The 7,235-nt window shown below is 36.7% G+C and overlaps 1 protein-coding gene across 1 annotated transcript in view; it reads left to right on the top strand.

Annotated features, from left to right (window-relative positions):
* The first annotated feature begins 3,194 nt into the window (after positions 1 to 3,194).
* The window catches only part of LOC150101972 (glycine receptor subunit alpha-2-like), a 156,395-nt gene continuing 152,354 nt past the window's right edge, over positions 3,195 to 7,235 (top strand). The window contains exon 1 of the mRNA XM_090400027.1: positions 3,195 to 3,451. The gene's annotated coding sequence lies outside the window, so the exon portion shown is untranslated. The remainder of the gene's footprint in view (positions 3,452 to 7,235) is intronic.

Raw genomic sequence — 7,235 nt, 5'->3', positions numbered from 1 at the left:
AAAAATCTGAAAATAATCGCATGGAATGCAAATGGATTGATGAACAAGATTTTGGAACTTCAAGAATTTTCAACTCGTCACAGTGCTGATATCATCTTGATTGGTGAAACACACCTAAGACCAGCTAATAACCCCAAAATCCGTGGATATACTATGTACAGAAACGACAGAATTAGCACAAGAGGTGGAGGCACAGCCATATATATTAAGAGTTATTTGAATCATAATACAATAGACAAGCCCAAAACAGTAAACCTGGAGGTGACCGGTGTGGAGGTACATACCTTCAATGCTGGGAGTCTCAAGATCTATGCTGCTTATAACCCTCCAAGCATTCCTCTGCTGACAACAGATCTGGACTCCACACTTGGTCCAAATGACTCCATAATAATAGCAGGTGATTTCAACTCAAAACACACATCTTTGTACAGCTCATCAACTAACACCAAAGGCCACACACTTTTCAACTATGCAATGCTCAACTCTGTTGTTGTGGGCGGCCCTACCGAGCCCACCCGCTTCAGCCCTTCAGGTGGCTCGGATGTGCTGGACATTGTCATCTTTAAAAATTTAAGATACCAATTCAAATTGGAATCAGTCAACGAATTATCTTCTGACCACTGTCCCATAATGCTTAATCTATGTTCATCAGATCAATTCTCTCCTCTGCCCACATTCATACCATGGTACAAGTTAGCCAAGGTTCTTCCCGATTATATTGGTCCAGTATCCAATATCAGTAAAAAGGAAGATATTGACACAATAAATAACTTAACCATATAAATTCAGAAAGCCATAGAATCAGTCAGACAATCCACTGTCTTCCACCCAACCAACCGTATCCCTGAAGAAATCATGGATCTAATCAGAGCAAAAAATAGAGCCAGGAAGAGATACCACAATACCAGAGCCCCGCAAGATAATGCAGTATTAAACAATCTAAACAGGCAGGCCCGAGAAGCTCTTCAAAAAACAGAAACCATCAATGGGAAACCAAATTGGCTAACATCAATAATGAAGATCATTCTGTATGGAAATTCATAAGAGCAATCCGCACCAAAAAGCAACTCATACCCCCTATACAAACCAAGAAAGGGACAGTTCACAAAGATGAAGAGAAAGCCGAAGCACCAGTAGATAACCTAGAATCTCAGTGCAATCCATCTTATACAAATCTAAATATCAACTTTATGCATAAGATTCATCGTCATGTTAGGACAACCTTAAGACAGCACACGGTTAACTCCAAACATATCACTCCTACAAATCCGGCAGAAATGATAAATATCATCTCCCATCTAAACAATAAAAAAAGCTCCAGGACTGGATGGCATAACTAACAGAATAGTAAAACTACTTCCAAGAAAGGCCATAGTCCATCTCGTCAACATTACAAATGCCATCTTTAGATTCCAGAATTTCCCTACTACATGGAAAACAGCCACAATCATATCACTGAAGAATCCAGGAAAAAAATCCTCACCTTCCCGAAAGCTACAGACCCATAAGCCTATTGTCCAGCCTCGGAAAGGTGACAGAGAAAGAAAGTGATCCTCTCAAGATTCCAAGCAGAAACAGATAAGTTAGGAATTTTGTCTAATGAACAGTTCGGCTTCCGTAAGGCCCATAGTACAGCTCAACAAGTGTACCAGCTGGTAGAAATCATTACTAAAGGTTTCATCTGGAAACTGAATACAGCTGCCATCTTCATCGACGCAGAGAAGGCGTTTGATAAAGTATGGCATCAAGGCCTTCTCTACAAAATCATAAAATTTAACTTTCCAGTCAAGTTAATAAAAATAATACATTCTTACCTGAAAGACAGATATATGCAGGTCAGGGTCGACGAAACGGTTTCAATCAGACGCAGGATCTCGGCAGGCGTACCTCAGGGATCTCTTCTGGCCTCTCTCCTGTTTTTAATCTATGTAGCAGACATCCCTCTGAACCCAAGAACAACATTCACTGCATTATATGCAGATGATACTGCACTGATGGCAAGATCACTGAGCCCAAAACTGGCAACTAAAAGACTACAAACTAGCATACACACTTTAGAAAAGTGGATGGCAGACTGGAGGATCCAAGTTAACCCCTAGAAAAGCTCAGCTATATTGTTTACTAGAAAGAAAATCTATACCATGGAGGATATTTATTTATTGGGAGTAAACATTCCATGGCAGACTGAAGTTAAATATCTTGGAGTGATTCTTGATAGTAAACTCCTATTCAGCAAACATATTAGTTACATTACCTCAAAGACATCCAACGCCTAAGCACAGCTCTACCCTATGATCAGCAGACAAAGTAAACTGGACACGCAAACAAAATTAACAATTTACAAGATGGTAATTCGACCGGTTATCACTTACGTATCCCCAACATGGAGCCACACCGCAAATTCAAACATTCTAAAACTTCAGAGATTACAGAATAAGTGCCTGAGGAAGATTCTGGATGTCCCTTGGTTTATAAGAAACACCTAGATCCACAGAGAAGTTAATATCCCTTATATCTCTTCCTTTCTCATAAATCTAGCTGAGAAGTTCTTTACCAAGACAAGTAATCATCCAAACCCGTTAATCAAGGAAGCCTCGGAATATAATGGAGCAGAAATCAACAAATATAAAAGACCAAAGTCTATCTTAAGTTCAGCTAAACACAACTAACTTCACTGCCCTCAATGGGCGAGCATATAGCTCACAAACACTCCATTCAAAGTTTTTTCATTACAAGACAAAGGGGAATATGAAAAGCAATTTTGCTTCACCCATCTAGCCAGAAATGTTAATGTTAATGTTAATTTATGAAAGTTACATCCATTATAAAAGCTCTCATCACTGACGTCAATATTTGTAATTTTTAATCCAGTTAGATATTTACACTTGTCCATTTAAAGAACACACACACACACACACACACACACACACACACACACACACACACACACACACACACACACACACACACACACACACACACACACACACACACACACACACACACACACACACACACACACACACACACACACACACACACACGCTCTCTCTTTATCCATACTCTCAAAAACAAACACCAGAGAGAAAATTTCGTCTCATGAAAAGCGCCCTCTATTCAGAAGTCTTTATAAAATAAAGCGAACCGCAATTTTCCCAGGTAACGGGTAAGCGCTGGATGTGTTGTGCGTAAAATTGTGACAATAATGCACGTGGTGATAGCAAAATAAACAAACGCTAAAGAAAATACAGTTTGCAGAAGAGAAACATAATAACGTTCGCTCATATTCTTCTTTCGATGTTTAATGATGGATCAATCTGACAATAGATGGGAGAAAATATCGCATTAAAACGGTAGCCACTATCTAGTGGCAATGACTTATCAGTGATAAAGTTTTCGACAATAAAGTAGTGCTAGCTTGAGAGGAGAATTTGTTGCCTAGTAAAAGTAGGTAAGTAACATTTTTTTTATACTAACGTATTTTGTATCAAAGCTTAGGATTAAGTCTCGCTTTCAATGAGGAGCGTATCTGATACTCATTTTCTTGTATTACGATGGAAAGCTATTTACATTAGTGTTTTACCTTAAAGAGTAGTCGCATTATATAAAATAGTTTATAACTTGTATGTTATAAAGTAGGGTTACGATTCTCATTGCGAAATCTAGTTCCTCTGTTTATTAACATACAGTATCATACCAATATATGAAAAATATCTTACTTGACGCGTTTTAATTATTAAAAGGAAACAAGATTTACAGTTTAAAGTTTAATTACGGGAGTTTATTATTATTTTATTATTTTTTCAAATAACGAAATAATAATAATTAGAATTTAATCAAAATTCTAATTATTTTATTAGAATTTTGATTACATTTTCTAAAGTGCTCAACTAATTCCAGTAGACATTCAGCTTTTAAAAATTAACCTCGAATATATCACAGACTGAAATGTATGTTTTGCGAACGTGATTTCTAAAGTTATGACTTTTATTTTTCTTCTGAGCGATCACAGTTGCTACCTCAAAACGTTCGTTGACACGAAGAGATTTTCCCGTTCTTTGAGGAAATTTGACTATTCTTTGTGGAATGGAACAGTTCTAATTTTGATAGCAAGTAATGTGGATAAAAGAGAGCAGTAGCAACTTCCACTGGTGCTTTTGTGTTGGATAAACAGAGTTGTCGCCATCCAGTTTTTGTACGTGGATCAGTGGCGGCTGGTGGCTTGAAATCGTGGGGGTGCTGCAACTTTCGAAATATCCATACACACTGTAAGTACAGTGTATACGTGTTTGGATAAAATATCAAAACTATGGTAAAAATTAACATGAAAAATATTGTTTATTATCGATAAAATTATACAGTTTGATATAATTCAAAAAATTTCATGTTTTTTCATGAAAAAACATTATTTATTATCGATAAAATTATACAGTTTAGTATAATTGAAAATTACTTAAAAATAAAATCCATTTTCATAACCCCAATAATGTTCTAAAATAAAAACAATAACAAATGTTATGTCTTTAATTGTAATGTCCAAATATTTAAAAGACGGAGTAAACACGATAAACACGATAAACACTCTACTACTGGCGCAAACTGCATATAAACAACAGTGGAACTGTGCGGAGGACAGTGCCGCATCACGCTAATAGCTCGCATCTCACTATGACGTGCATATGCTTGCGTGCATAGCAATATGACACTGTGGTAAACACAGTGCTGCTGGCTTCCTACGCCCTCCTAAGTGCTACAAGATGGATTTTTATTATTTTTTATACAAAATAAGAGAAGTGTATAGGATTGCTGATGATAAAATTAAATATTACAAGCAAATATAAATAAATTAATAAATATATTTATATATCGAAAAAACTTGGGGTGCTGCAGTTCCGCTGTGCCTATGCACGGCTTTTCATTTACATGTAAATATTTAACATAATCCTAATAATCCTACATTTAGCTGTGGTTCTATCTCTCTTCCATAACTGTGCTTAGATTGTACCATTTTTACCCATTCGTTATGAAAAGCTGCATCGCAACGGCATTCCCTCTCTCTCTCTCTCTCTCTCTCTCTCTCTCTCTCTCTCTCTCTCTCTCTCTTCCCCTCTTGATACACTTTCTTCGAAGATACTTCGATATCTTCAGAAATTATATCTTTTTAAATTGAATTTAAGTAAATCATGGTTGACGAGTTTCATAGCACTGCAGCCTTAAACAGCTTGTATTTAAATACTCTTATTCTTATTATTACAATTGTTATTATGATATGACACCTCCATGGAGTACCAGCATCCATCTCTGGGTCATTTTGCACTAGAAGATCACTATGCACTATTATTGTATAGCATATTACTACGGACTACTCTATACAATCCGCCATCCGCTACATACTTTACAGTGGTTTAGTATTAGTGCTACTTCCAAGCCTTCGTGGAGTCTGAAGACTCATCGGAGGAGGTTGAACAATCGCTGACCACAATACTTCGCCAAGGCATTCAGCGATGGAGCACTCATCACTCACTCCGACAATGCATTCCCCTAATTCACCACCCGCCATGCAGAGTCTCCTTTCAGCTCCTTACCCACATGACCTTCGTACAGTTTCAAGGAACGACTTCTTTTTCTCACATCACCCATTACTTTGTGCAATAATTCTCACGTGTGTATATGATGGGGGCCCTTTTACCAACTTATATACCTCATCATATCATTCCTCCTCCTGTCTACCGAGCTTTGCAAACCACATTCTCTCAAGCTGTTCTCATAATCAACATTACAGAGTCCTGAGACATCTTGGCTATTCGCCTCTCCATTCTCTCCAATGTTTCATTATCGCAAATATTGCCAAGTGGCTAGATCTCTGCACAGATGTGGTCATTAGTGCCTTATACAGTGGAAGTATCACCTCCTTATCGGTACTTGTTCTCCACATTACAAGAGCAGCTTTCTGGGTAACTTTTACAACTTTTGCTATGTGTCCCGAGACCTTCACTTCCTATCCACCAAGATCAACAAATTCCTAGTTTCACCTCCCTAAGCAAGGTTCCTCCAGAATGATAAACCTCATTCCAGCCTCTCTGGTCCATGTGCATAACTTTACACGTAGCAACACTGAAGTCCTATCCCCATTTTTCAACACAAAGCATCTACCTATTCAAATCTTCTGTCAACATCATAACAGAACTTCCTGCCATTATTCTTCCTAATTTAGCATAATCAGCCATTAACTGAATATCTCCTTTCAAACGTTGAAGTCTATCATTGATGCATAAATTAAACAACAGTGTATCCCAGACCGGAACCCTAAGTTGCATCACTGGTCATGTTTATTTTTCAGGATACTGTATCCCCACCATACACAATCCTGTAGCTTCTACCGTCAATCATCCATCTTACCATTTTGGTCTATTCACTGTGTGCGTGCATGCATGTGTTTGGGTGTTCGCTGAGATTTTGATAAAGGTAGTTATAGGAAGTCATTAATATATTTCGCAAGATCGCTTTCAAAACTTTTGAAGAACAGAAATAAGCATTTCGCCACAAAAAGCGTCGGAAGGCAAAACTATAAAAACGTGAAAAGATATCAGAGCTACCTTCTAAGCCAGTACCTAACATGTCAACAATATTTGAATAATCGTTATTATGGGTACATAACATCGATTATTCAAAAATATCGCGTGCTCTGAATTTTAAAATGGACTGTGTGCTAAATGCGTTAATAAAAATGCGATATTTTGATGTTTTTAATTTAGGCGTAAAGGCTGTGATGCAATTAACTTGTTTATATTCACTTTTATTCTCCACTCTTAACTTAAGCAACTCATTAAACTGATTAAATAAATATTTTAAGAATAATTTATTCTTGAAGCATTTATTTAATCAGCCTCAATTGTTTGGTATTTATCTATAAACAATTCTTTATTCTTCTTCCTCAATTAAAACACATTATTTATACGAAACTGTGTATTCTATAGAAAAGAAAGAAAAGTAACTTACTCAATATTGCTTAGTAATTTCATTTTGATGTATTTATTATATCGTATTATTATTGAAATCCGAGTACACTTATTATGTTTTTATTACATGTTTTTGTTCGGTTTGTTTTACTTACAGTGTTGTGCCTGCAACCTTTTAGCAAAACAAAATGGATCACTTAGAGCTTCGTTACCATGGAGATCTCTTTCAATATTAAACTAAAAAAAAAAGAAGACAAATATTTGTTTTGATAAAGG

The sequence above is a fragment of the Typopeltis vanoorti genome, chromosome 11 (genome assembly GCF_054136105.1).
Source record: "Typopeltis vanoorti isolate ZY-2024b chromosome 11, IOZ_Tvanoo_1.0, whole genome shotgun sequence".
Lineage (NCBI taxonomy): Eukaryota > Metazoa > Arthropoda > Arachnida > Uropygi > Thelyphonidae > Typopeltis > Typopeltis vanoorti.
This window is presented reverse-complemented; position numbering and strand designations above follow the sequence as displayed.